This window comes from Rhipicephalus microplus, chromosome 1 (genome assembly GCF_043290135.1).
Source record: "Rhipicephalus microplus isolate Deutch F79 chromosome 1, USDA_Rmic, whole genome shotgun sequence".
NCBI classification, from domain to species: domain Eukaryota; kingdom Metazoa; phylum Arthropoda; class Arachnida; order Ixodida; family Ixodidae; genus Rhipicephalus; species Rhipicephalus microplus.
This window is the reverse complement of record NC_134700.1, coordinates 283,724,565-283,738,278: the sequence shown is the minus strand read 5'-3', so window position 1 is coordinate 283,738,278 and position 13,714 is coordinate 283,724,565. Positions and strand designations below refer to the sequence as shown.

Genomic DNA, 13,714 nt, shown 5'->3' with positions numbered 1-13,714 from the left:
GCTCTGCGGATTCGCTCGCAGAATTTCAAGCTGGACGGTTGTGCCCTCGCGATCTCCGACATCAGCGTAGCTCCCGCCGACTGGTTCGCCCTCCGCCGTCTCCTGACGCCGTGCAGCTCTCGCATTGTGGCGCCCCGCCCTTGGACTGCTTCGACCGGATCCCCACTTTCCTATCTCCTTCTTTTTCTCTAGCTTGGCTTCTTCTTCTCTGTCTATTTTCCTTCTATTCTTTTTATCCCTCCTTCCCCACCCCCCCCCTATAAGGCACTGCGCCGTGTCGCCTGAAGGCAGACAGAAATTAGGTGCCTTTTTCCTCTTCATTCTAACCACTACCACCACCACCCACCGCTCTGCCACCGTCTTGAGCATCTAGCGGCGTGTGAGAACGTGGACAGTGCGCCGCTGCTTGCCGCGCGATCAAGGTGACTGGAGGGACGCCGTGGCGGCGTGCTTTCCGCTAGTTGGCGCATACCTTTCCCGGCTGTCGCCGGTGTTGCGAGGGTTAGCAAAGCCGCTTGCCTTCGCGAATGGCGACGTCAACACCGACGAGGCGCGAGCCAGGGAAGCCTAACGCAAGCGTCGGCAGTGAAAGACCAGAGACATCGACGAGGTGAGAGTCAAGAATACCGATCGCGTTCGAGAATACAGACAGCACGCGGGTAACGCCGACGAGACGCGAGCCAAGGAAGCCGAGCGCAAGTGCCTTCAACGCGTCCTGCCTCCCGTGTCTTTGCGTTTCAAGCAAACGTTTACTCGAGCATATGCTACACGGAGTTTTGCTTCAACCGGTTCTTTGAGCACTCGCGTCTACGCTCGTTTCAACCGAGTCAACGCCGTGCGCACCGCTGCTGCTTCGCATTTCATCAGGGTTCCCTTCGGGAAGATGGTCCATAGTTTTTTCACAACCACACATTTGTTAACATCGTTAGAAGAATCCCACTAAGTCTGTTCCTACCTTCTGCTATATTGTACTAGTTGTTATGTGTTTGTCAAATACATTCTGAGAAGCGGTTCGGCTAATATCATTGAAATGCATGACGCACGTTCTTGCATTCTCTGGTCAACGTTACCTTGGTCACAAGAATAAGCGCATGCAAGTACCGCACAATATGCATGCGAAGCATCTTTTGCTCGTGGGTATGCCCTGCGAGTGCGTCAACCGACATCCGCACTCACACTACGCACGCGCAACACTCCTCCTTCCCTCTCTCCAACAGCTGCGCGTTACTCGCTCCATTTTTCTCCTACCACCTGCTTGCGATCGCTCCCCCATTGCGCATGCAAACTTACGAATTCGGTGACGTAATAACTCCGCTGTACTCGGTCTGGCATAAGAATACACAAATAACGACACTTTTGTGCCTGAAGAAAGATGCATGCACGGTTACAGCAATAATAATTGTTGGAGTTTCACATCCCAAAACCACGATATGACTAATAGATTTCGTCATGCAGGACTCCAGAAACGTCGATCACCTCAATCTTAGTACACGGGCCTGTATAGAATTTCACCTCCATTGAAATGGGGTCACTGCGGTCGGGATTTGATCCCGGTATACCTTCCGTTCAGCAATCGATTGCTATGACCACAACCTCGGCAGGTGCAACAAAAGCAAAATTTGGCGTGGTGCTTGAACTCCATCTGACTGTACACTGGTAAAACATACCTGCTTTGAAATCCCATCCACCTGTAAAAATTTAGCATGCTGTGATTGTCCAATAAGTATTCTCTTCATTAGTGCTGATGAAACAATACTGTGATGACGCCAGCAGATTGTCATATCTTAAGTGGCTAGACCCAATACACAACAAAGAGGTACGCTTGTTTTTGCTATTCAAGCCTGTAATATGAACGTGTATAAGCAGCTGTATGTGACAAATTGTTCATTTTTGTGCGGGAATGTGTGAAACACCAATGGTACATTCTAGAACCTTCACTTCATGTCATATGTCAATTTATTTCTATGTTACTGAAGTCCGTTTTGTGGTTGTTGTAAACGTAGGTCTCATAAAATATGGTACGCTGAATTGCTATTAATATTAATCGTCTGTTATGCAATAATTTTTCTAAACACAAGACCGTACCAATCAGAGATTAGGGATAGTTTACGGCTCCCGTATGATGGATTATATAGTGCATTAGACCGCCCGCCACAGTGGTCTAATGGTAATTGTGCTCGACTGATGTCCCGCAGGTCACGTGATCAAATCCCAGCCGCGGTGGCCGCATTTTCGATGAAGGCGAAAATTATTGAGGCCCCTGTGCTTAGACTTAATAAATGCGGAGTGAAGTTCAATCCGGTGTGCAGTGTGACCGCCCTTACTGCTCGTGCACGTCCACTCCCCATGTCTCCTAAGCTACGCTCCCCTTCCTTCCTTCCTTCCTTCCTTCCTTCCTTCCTTCCTTCCTTCCTTCCTTCCTTCCTTCCTTCCTTCCTTCGTTCCTTCGTTCCTTCGTTCCTTCCTTCGTTCCTTCCTTCCTTTCTTTCTTCCCTCTTCCTTCCTTCCTTCCTTCGTTCCTTCGTTCCTTCCTTCCTTCCTTTCTTCCTTCCTTCCTTCCTTCCTTCCTTCCTTCCTTTCTTCCTTCCTTCCTTCGTTCCTTCGTTCCTTCCTTCGTTCCTTCGTTCCTTTCTTTCTTCCCTCTTCCTTCCTTCCTTCCTTCCTTCGTTCCTTCCTTCCTTCCCTCTTCCTTCCTTCCTTCCTTCCTTCCTTCCTTCCTTCCTTCCTTTCTTCCTTCCTTCCTTCCTTCCTTCCTTCCTTCCATCCTTCCTTCCTTCCTTCCTTCCTTCCTTCCTTCCTTCTTACTTCCTTTCCCTCTCTCTCCTCTAGAAAACGCAGGCCTAAATGCCCTAGCGCGCGTGGGCCTGTGTAATCGCGTGTGTAAAAGGCTCTGTTCTTTCCCCCTTACACTCTCTCAACACTCCCGTGATGGCGTCTGGGAACGAGATTATGCAGACGTGCGATGAACCCACGTGCTCCCACGTGGCGTGGATGGGTACTTCAAGGAGAGTTCGGGACAAAAAAGAAGTTAACTTCTTTGGCGCAAACAATACGGAAAAAAGGAAAAAAGAAGGCGAGGAAAGAAACAGATTGACGCCAAATCTACAGCCGTAGCTGAAAAGAAAAGGAAAACAAGAAAGAAGGCGACATGTGAACGTGATACGTTCAGGCCTGTTGTGATACCTTATTTACATAAGGTCACACATCAACTCAAGAGAGTTGCTAACAGGCATGGGGTCTCCTTGGTATTCTCTGCGCCCAACAAACTCTTGAAGTTGTGCTCCCGCACCTGCGGTAGTAGCAAAACTGGGTGCAAAATAAAACACGGTGTCTGCTTTATTTCTTGCATCACCTGTGTGGTATATGGCATACCTCTAGTATGTGGCAGGATCTACATCGGGCAAACGGGACGTTGCATAAACGAGCGTCTTAGGGAACATGCGCAAAAAATAGTTAACAAGGTAGACAAAGGGGCACATCTTGTTGCTCACTTGCAATCCTGCATTGGATGTTCGCCACGGTTTCATGATACGATGATTCTGGGCAGGAGCAGGAATGAAGATGCAAGACTTGCTTTGGAGGCTTATCATATTAAGAAAAGCGGAGCTGACTGTATCAGTGATACTTCCGTTTCTTTGCATGCCATCGAATATGAATTTTTGCGTACACATCTTGGTTAAGATATCGTGTTCTACAAGTGTAATATGACAACACGCGTGTACATTCAGGTGTGTGGTGTGATGTGTTAAGGTTTAGGAATTTTTCGTTTTTACGTATACGATACGAAGCTGTGCGTGCGCATGCAATGTATGTGGTATCGGCATATATATGCGTTGCTGTGTGAAGAATAAAGTAGTTGTTAGTTTGGCGTCAATCTGTTTCTTTCCTCGCCTTCTTTTTTCCTTTTTTCCGTATTGTTTGCGCCAAAGAAGTTAACTTCTTTTTTGTGCTATGTACCAACTAGACCCAACGCAAGTTTTACTGGAGTTCGGGACGAGTAACAGCAACAGATACTACAGTGAACCCGTGGTGTGATCCACTTCAAAGGACGCGTCAACACAGGGCAAGGAGCCTGTGATGAACGGAGCTTAGAGTAGACCCGTGCGCTGCTTCGCATGCTACTCATGGTTTCTTTTAGTGGGAGATGGTGTTTTGTTTTTAAATTATTTTTCAACATGTTGCATCTCAAAGCATGGTATACGGCTAAAGTCAGATTAGCTGTCTGACAGTGGCCCTACCACCCGAGCACTGTTCAACAGTTGTTGGAACATATCAAGAAATAATACCATGGAAAGCGGTAGCACCAAGATAGAAGAAAAAATGTCAGTAGTATGGGTAACAGTTGAAGACACGCAAGGAATAATGTAATGTAACTAAATTTATTTTTCTTTCTGGCGCAAAAGTCGTAAACCACACCTTGCTTGATGTATTGCTCATACCAAGAGGAGGCACTCAGGACAACAAAACGTGACTTAACAACGCACTTAAACATAGATATTGACATGGCTTAATTCACAATAATTAGATCTTGGGGATGGTTAATTTGAGTGCGCATTAAAAAACCCCAGGTGCCCGAAATTTCCAGAGCCTTCTACTACGGTGTCCATTATAATTATATCGGGGTTCTGGTACGTTAAACCCCAGCACGAGGTCGTCTACGATTTTTTCAAAAACAAATATCATGGCGATGCCATGTCCAGCGGCGATGACTGCCATGAGAGTTCGCTGTCGCAGTAAACGATACAATAGGAAGCAAACCGCAAATGTGTAACTGAAGCCATCAACGCAACGAGATGAATTTCATTATTTTGCTTGAAAATGTTGTGTGAAAACATGGGGTATTTAAAGAGAAAAAAAAGGAAGTTCAATAGAAACAATAGCAAAAAAGGAAGTGGCGTAATTTAATATGAATGTCTGGGAGCGTAAGTCTATCTAAGCTTCGTGAAACTTTGCTGATTAAGTGGTGGCTTGATGCTATAGAATTTGCAAGAAACAGCAGCCACCCGTTTTATTTCGTTGCTAAGAGAAGCTCACCCTGCGAAATTAGAGCAGAGTTACACTTAACAAGGAGGAAGTGTTACAGCAAAACTTTGAGAGAACAAAAAAAAAAATAATAGACGAGCTTTTTGGGAAGATATACTCATATTTCATCGTTAAGTGCTTCCGAACCCGCCTATGCTCACGCAAGCTCGAAACTTTATTAGGTCAATTAAGAAAGAGTCGCCGAGGAGGCCGCATTTTACTGTGTATTTTGAAAATTGGATCACCGTGAAAAGAAATGTGATACCGACGCATATTCGGGCTCTCTGTTTTGATGAAGCATCTTCAGATGACGCCAGTCGTGCTCGCTGAAGATTTTGAAATGTTTGTTAATAAGGTCACTACGCACTAGAAGAACTTTCAGCCAGATAGACGTTTACGATGATTAAACATTTACTAGTTTACGTTTTGTGATAATATCTAAGTGTTATAACGTCAATGACGCATAGCTGTTGCAAAAACAAACAACCATAGTAAACGAACTACCAGATAGCACTCATATCAGACGACAGGGGACTGATGCGAGCATAGATATTCCCAAAATGTTCTTGCGCTCGGAATGATCAAATGTGCGAACGCCGTATGATAAGTATCAAGTCTATCTTCGTGTGTGCTTTGTGGCAACCAGCCTTCCCTAACGATATTTATTTACAGCATCGCCTGCAACCTTACTTCAACTCACTTCCTAACAGTCATCGCGTAAGCACTGTTCTTTTAAAACCAATTAGGCCGAACTAATGAACGCACACACACACACACACACACACACACACACACACACACACACACACACACGCGCACACACACACACACACACACACACACACACACACACACATACAGATATATATATATATATATATATATATATATATATATATATATATATATATATATATATATATATATATATATATATATATATATATATATATATATATATATATATATATATATATATCTTATACACGCACTGCGCGAGACTCCGTAATATTCATTAACATCGCACTTGACGAGCCACACGTTGTACCTTATGTGCATCAGTTAGGCTTTCTATACAACCACAATTTATGAGCATGGACTAAGATTTGGGTTTAGAGAATAATGTTTTTTTATGTCTCTCCCTCTGCCTCCTCCACAGTGTTGCAGAATGTGAATCGTGTTTACGATCCAGCGTTAACTAACAGAAACGAAAAAACACAGATTATCAGTTGCCTGCAAAGCCGCCACAAATACGAGGAATTAAAAAGCGCATGACGGGACGTACCTGTTTCTTAAGTCAGAATGTTTGTCGTCTTCTTCGTAAGGCGTGAGTCAGGCGAATATTTTTCGTTTAGCGCCTTTTTCGGGCGAATGCTTACCGTAAAGAAAAAAAAAAGAAAAACAGCTCCACCCTCGTGAGCCCAGCAGATTTACCGCTCCTTGCGTAGGAGCCAGCCATCTGCCGTCCTCGCTTCGATTCTGCCAATCCGAAGCGAAGAAATCGGAGCAGCTAGTGCGTCACTGCCGTCCCGCGTCATGACAACATCGCCAGCACACGTGCAGGCCGTGTATCGCACCTCGCTTGCCCTATAAGAACGGAAGCTCTCGTGGAGCATCGCTGGGCGCTGTATACGAGCGCGGGTGCCTTCGTTTTCCAGCGGAAAAAAACAAGAGCTCGGTCTTCTGCGAAGTACTTTTTGTCCACGTCCTCTTTTTCCGCCTTCGCGATTGTTCGTTGTCGTATAAGACACAATGTACCCGCCAGTCGGTAGAATTAGCGGTGACGTTATTATCCTCCTCGGTTGGATCCACCGAGCTGGATGCGGGATGTGATTCCGATCGCAGGAAAAAAAGCAAAGAAAGGAGTGCGGATACTGATCCGAGAGAAGAGAATCAGACGAGTCTTCGGACGCGTTCTTATATGCGCACCTTAGCCTCTTATGCAATGAATCCCCATCGACTAGCTCAGCTCGTTGAGGCTCTGAAGGCGTATTACGTATACGGTCCACGCGTGTACGAAGGCATAATATTTCACGATGTTCTTTTGTTCGTTTTTCTGTCTCTCCGTTTTTGTCCACGAGCTCCCAACATTTGGGCTTCTTGCGCCTGCTTCGACGCTTTAGTGAGCGGCGGTTGAGCGAAGTGGCTTTTCCGCTTTTCTCTCCAAATACATGCTGGGACAAGGTTTCGGCCTCCGTTGCTTCTATGGCAGCGGCGCGAGAGGGGTCGGTAAGGCGCGCGAATGTCCGCAACAGGTGGCCGACGCCATTGGGAGACTGTCGTCTTGACAATGGGCAGCAGCACCGTGATGGAATGAGGATTTTTTTGTGTGTGTGTTTAGCGCTCTGCATTGACCAAGGCTGCTTTTGTAACAGCGTGTAGCGTCGCCCACCCAGACGCTGTTTTGACGTCAGAGCTTTATACACGTAGGCGTTGTCGCTACTGTTTTTTTCCCCTCTCGTCTCTCGAAAAACACAGATGACGTGCGCGAGATAAAGGTGGGTAAAGGAGACAGAGAGAGAGAGAGGTATATATGAAGATCAATGGGAAAGTGTCGCTGGGAAAAATGAAATGTCAGCGGCAGCTGCCGTTTAAGAGGTCCCACGTTCGCGAAGCAGTCCTCATTTCAGATCAGTGGCGAAGAACAAGCACCTCGGAATAATGACACGCGCATATTACGCATGCGGTCTAGCCGATGATGAAACAAATTTGGCGAACGAAAACCATTGTGTGTCCGATTCGACATTAGTGTGGGCCACTCGACACTCTAGTAGGCGCAGTTCTTATTCTTTAAACTAGGCCACCTTGCGGCAGATAAGATATTTTCATTTTTAAATGAAACCATTGTACGTTTAGATGTTTCCTCGTTTAACTGACATTGTCCTGCACCGCACTCTGAAGAGCGCACCCGTCCTGTGCATTTTTAGATGCGGAGCATCTAATACTAGAGGCTTGTAGTGCGGCGCCGTCCGCAAGTTTCCTCCTCCTTCTTCCACCATCTGTGCATCCCTTCCTCCTCTACACACCGCGTGCGCTTCTCCTCTTCACGAACATTCGCTAGCTGTATAATGTAGCGCGCATGCGCCGTCACGCTTCGAGAACATCGGCAGCTGACGCGCGCGCATGCGCCGTCGCGCTTCGAGAACATCGGCAGCTGACGCGCGCGCATGCGCCGTTGCGCTTCTCCCCCTTCTCGAACATTCGACAGCTGACAGTGCATGCGCCGTCGCGCTGTATATATACTCAAGGTCGGCGCTCGCTCGCTCAGTTGCCGCTCGTCGGTTGGTTTGTACGGCGCGTCGACGTCCAAGGTCACGGCGAAATGAATTCCAACGAATCCACAAACACAATGATCGACGTCCCTTCGACCAGCGCCGCCCTTTCGCATACGTGTGTACGTGTTCACTCATTTAACACCCCCTCCTACAACCACGTTAACCAATTTAGCCATCGACCCAAGTAAGTCGCACTTTAACACCCCGTTAACCAATTATATGCTCCGCATCCTCCTCAGTGTTCCCCCGAGGGAAGCTGCGGGCAATTTTTTGAAGTGTGTATTCTTTAGACCATAGAGTTTCGCACAATACTTACTAGAGAAAACTCTGACACTAGTGTCTATGAGAGTTGCAACACACGGCGCTTCAACGAGGATGGGAATGATGCGTAGTACACACATTTGACTAATTTTCGTACTTCTGGCCTGCTTCTGGCTCCGTGTGTGTTCGTGTGGCTTGGAGCTGTTTTTTCACGAAAACATTAGCAAATGTTCACCGTTTGCGCTTCACAACCTTATTCTTTTAAGCTTACTATTTTGAATCAAGTCCCTAAGTTCAAAAGGGTTCGTTCTTTCTTTCAAAACTAAACCGTAACCAGTAATAAAAGAAGCCGCAAGTACGATTCGCCGCCAGCAAGTACGAAGAATATAGGCAAATGTGTGTACTACCCATCATTCCCATGGTCGCTGAACGATCGCAGCGCCAGAGTGCCCTCTAGTTAATTTTGAGAAACTCTATGCTTTAGACATCTTAAAGTGGGGCTCAGGAGTAACTTGGTGCGACTGTCTTGTTCTCGTTCCAAAACTGTTTTGCAGCGAAAAATGGTATGAGATCACAACACGGGTTGCGGGCGCAGTTCTCCGCCGCCGTCGCCAACACCGGTGTCTGTAAGCATTATTGCAGGAAATAGGAAGACCTCAGTAAATAAAAAAAAAACAATAAGTACACAAAGGGATTCGAACCCGGGTTCCCTACGTGCCAGCCTAGTATTATACCACTGAGCAACGCCGTTGCTTTTTCTTTTGCTTATTGCATAGAAATATTATATATGTATACGTATACAATTCATCGTTTCAAATTTATGCTCGCATGCCACATGCGGAAGGCTGTTTTCCGAGAAGCAGCAGCCACTGTGCGTAGTGTTGTGGAAACTTTCGACCCTGTGCCGAAGTGGCTCGTACTTCCGGACATGTGTCTTTGTTTACAGGGCTTTTGAAGATTCGTCGGATTGTAAGAAACTGTGTCTTCTGAGCCACGCCGTTGCTTTGAAGTCCTTTGCAGACTGGCCTTAAGCAATCTCAATGTTGGGAAATGAATAGCGTTAATGAGTAACAAAGCATCTTAGAACAGCAACGAAACAACCAGGTGTAACCTAATGTGAATTGCGCAACCAGTTGGTCGTTGAAATTCGAGTGCTCCAACCCTTTCCAAATGCTTTATATTGTTCACCTATGAACTGTGACGCATACCTGATGCGGCACAGTTTGGGGCTGGGGACGTAGATTTAGATGTAGATCCTAAGCTCGTGGCTCGCACCCACCCTGGGGGATCGGCCGAAAATCGGGTAGCTTACCAAAAAAAAAACGAATGTATATAATTAAATACTGGCGAAAAGAAAATTAACAGAAATATTGTTTTTTGTAAATTTTTTTAAGAAAAAATTTTGATGAATTAGTTTCTACTGACTGAGCAATTACAAAAGCTTCTGGCATGATCCTTCATTGTCTTCAGCCACAGCACAGAAATATTGCAGAAAATTGCCTGCCGCCAAGCTCGGCTTGGCATTCTCTACGTGGGACTGGCCGGGTGGTGCTGTCTCTTCCCTGCGTCTTCTCTTCTTTTTTTTTTTTGGGGGGGGGGGGGGAGGGTGTAACGTACCTGAATATCCTCCCCACCTTTTATGTCTCTGTCAAACTGTATGCATCCAACGTACAGAAAATGTGCGCACAGTTCTCGCTGAGGCCGCGAATCGATCCTGTCACCTCTGTCTCAGCTAAACCATTGAGCTACATGAAATGACTAGGCTAAAGCTCACGACCCTCGATTCTGTTACGCGTTCCTGCTGCACAAACGATGATGAAGTGAAAACTGAAGAAAGTGCCTGAATTAGCCTTTCCAAATTCAACGGAGTTGCCGCTGTAAATCTTTTCACACCACTAGACGTAGCAAGAAAATTGGCTGGGTTTCAACAACAACAAAAAAAAAAAAATGGCAGCATATCCACGGAGTGAGTTATGGTTAGTGGGGCGAAGCATCCGTCCGTCCATTCGTTCTTGCTTCCGTCCATCCATGCATGCGTCTGTGTGGCCGCCCGTGCGTCCATCCGCCCGTCCGTGCGTGCGTCTGTGCGTGCGTCCGCACGTTCATCTGTGCGTCCGTCCCTGCTTTCGTCCATGCGTCCGCCCCTGCGTCCGTCCATGCGTCCATCCGTCTGTGCAGCCATCCGTGCGTCCGTCCATGCATCTGTCTGTGTGCCCGTTCGTCCACCTAGTCAACACTCCAGGTACCACCATCTCGCATCTTTTCATCATATATTCCCGCTATAGAAACATCGCCATTCAGCGGACATTCCAAGGACTAAACGAGAGGTGGCACACGCACACTTTATTACGGCTTGCGCTTCATGTCTACTTCCCACCTTTAACTACCTAGGGTTCATGGTATACCGGGTGTTCAAAATTAAGCTTTATGATTTTTTTAAAATTAGGCGCTCGAAGGCACGTGAGAACCACTTGTGCAAATAAGTTAAGCGGCCAGGGGGACAGAAAGTTAGATGATAATTATCGCTGTCAGCAGCCCAATTAACTAAAATTTAATAATTAACTTTTTACTGGCTGCGGTAAGTTGGCATGTTTATATTGAAAAAATGTAGGCAGTGGTGTTTGTACACAGTTTCAGTTGGAAGATTTTTTCTAGCACGCCTGTGTTCCGAGATATCCGGCTCCAAAGTTTAATTGTCTTTCGCACGATTACGCATGCAAGAGGGTGAGGGTCCGCGCAAAGCTCCTCCCTAAAGTGACGCATCTGTTGCGTGTGGTGTTTAGTGTGTGAAGAGGGTGGAAGCGTAGGCATAGGTGATAGCAATTACCCTTGCCCTCTTCGGCCGGCGAAATCAAAAATCGAAGAACGCTTGCAACCAGTGTCGTAACACGCAACTGCAGAGCCTCTAACGATAGTGGCAGATACCATGCCGAGATAATGGTGCGAGCGGAGAATCTGGATGCCAGTGCGCGTGCGTAATAATCACTAGAGAAGCATGCGTGGTCGTTGCCTGGGCTACGCGAATAGCGTGACTGCTGATGTCCGAGTACTGTAACTTTTATTGAAACAAGAGCAACAACTCCACCAATAATAACTGAAACAGTTTTATCCTTGCTAACGCATATTTCCTGCTGCTACATAAGCATATTTCGGTCATGCACAAATCTCATCGAAACTCTTCACCTCTCAAGACGTCAATGCCCCAAAAAGTGTTCAAAATGCCTGCCTTCGGCAGCAACGCAAAGCATGAACCGCTGTCGCGTCGACTCGATGACTCGGCGCAGTACTTCTGCAGGAATACTCGCACAGGCAGATGTTATCCTGTCCTTCATGTCATTAACATCGCTGGGCTCTGTTACGTAAACTCGATCTTTAACGTAGCCCCAAAGGAAAAAGTCGAGCGGAGAAAGGTCAGGTGATCTTGGTGGCCAAAACATCGCTCCTGCGCGCCCAATCCACTGTTGTGGAAAACGTCTGTCCAACCAGTTCTTCGCCCTGGTAGAAAAATGTGGTGGTGCTCCATCGTGCTGAAACCATACTTGGCGCAGGTCATTCAGGGAAAGACTGCAGACAAGATCATCAATGACAACACCTAATATTTCTTCTGTGTACATCTTTCCGTTCAAGTTGTCCTCAAAAAAGTGAGGTCCGATGATCCTGTCCCCGAGTATGCCGCACCACACATTCACACTCCAGCGAACTTGATGCTTGTGCTGCCTCAGCCAGTGTGGGTTTTCTTGTGCCCAATAATGGGCGTTGTGAAGATTAACACTTCCATTTCGGCAAAACCGAGCTTCATCAGTCCAAATTATTCTGTGCAAAAAGTCATTTTCTTGATCAGTTTTGATGAGGCCCCAATTGCAGAAGTCAACTCGCCTTTCAAAGTCCGCCTCATTTAGGTCCTGATGAAGGTAAACGTGATATGGATGGAACTTGTGCTTTCTTAAAACATTTGTGACTGTTCCGATGCTGCGACCGCACTGATCGGCAATCTGTCGGATGCTGAGCTCTGGCATCGAGGTTACGCACGCGACAACGTCGATTTCAAAGTCTTCATCGACGATTGCCTTCCTGGTCCGTCTCGGAAGGTGGACAGAGCCTGTTGTGCAGAAGCGTCGAAACAGGTTTGTGAAAGTGGGCCTTGTTGGAAGGGGACGGTGTGGGTGGCGAGACGCGTAAAGCTCCATTGCTAACGAAGCGTTGCCATTCATTTCAGCCATTGCAAGCACCACGTCTACTTTTACTTTGGTAGAATACCTCACGCCAGAAGCAGCCATATTAGCTCGAAAGGACTCCACGTGGATTTCCTTGGTAGACCTTCAATGCAGAGACGCTGTGCTCTAACCGGAGGCACCCTAGTGCAGGACGGTCCTGCTAACGCGTTCACAAGAAGATGTCTCAGTGTGATCTAAAGTCACGAAAAAACGTCGCGAAAAATGGTCTCCTGTTATCGCGTTCATCAGGATCATGCGTAAGGCTCATGGCGCACCGCGCTGTCACATTTTGATTTCGCCGGCCGAAGAGGGCAAGGGTAATTGCTATCACCTATGCCTACGCTTCCACCCTCTTCACACACTAAACACCACACGCAACAGATGCGTCACTTTAGGGAGGAGCTTTGCGCGGACCCTCACCCTCTTGCATGCGTAATCGTGCGAAAGACAATTAAACTTTGGAGCCGGATATCTCGGAACACAGGCGTGCTAGAAAAAATCTTCCAACTGAAACTGTGTACAAACACCACTGCCTACATTTTTTCAATATAAACATGCCAACTTACCGCAGCCAGTAAAAAGTTAATTATTAAATTTTAGTTAATTGGGCTGCTGACAGCGATAATTATCATCTAACTTTCTGTCCCCCTGGCCGCTTAACTTATTTGCACAAGTGGTTCTCACGTGCCTTCGAGCGCCTAATTTTAAAAAAATCATAAAGCTTAATTTTGAACACCCGGTATACTAGTTCACTGTATTCTGGCACTGCGGCCCAACGCTAGCTAAACCTTTCTAAAACCAAGGAGGTTACGCCCCGCGAGTATAACGTAGCAACCTTTTCCTATCAGATAGTGCTCAATGTACATGCCAATGGCTGCTAATGGGGAATAAGAGACAGGAAAAGTCGGCTTTTAGTTAACGCGCACGCTTCCAATTTTTTAT

General features: G+C 46.7%; 1 protein-coding gene across 2 annotated transcripts in view; it reads right to left on the bottom strand.

Annotated features, from left to right (window-relative positions):
• LOC142818037 (voltage-gated delayed rectifier potassium channel KCNH8-like) overlaps positions 1-13,714 on the bottom strand; it is a 366,747-nt gene that overhangs the window by 191,163 nt on the left and 161,870 nt on the right. Inside the window, exon 1 of one of the 2 annotated variants that reach the window (XM_075896232.1) lies at positions 6,308-6,422. The exons of the other annotated variant lie outside the window; for it this stretch is intronic. The gene's annotated coding sequence lies outside the window, so the exon portion shown is untranslated. Of the gene's footprint in view, positions 1-6,307; positions 6,423-13,714 lie in introns of those variants that run through there. 2 annotated transcript variants of the gene reach the window in all.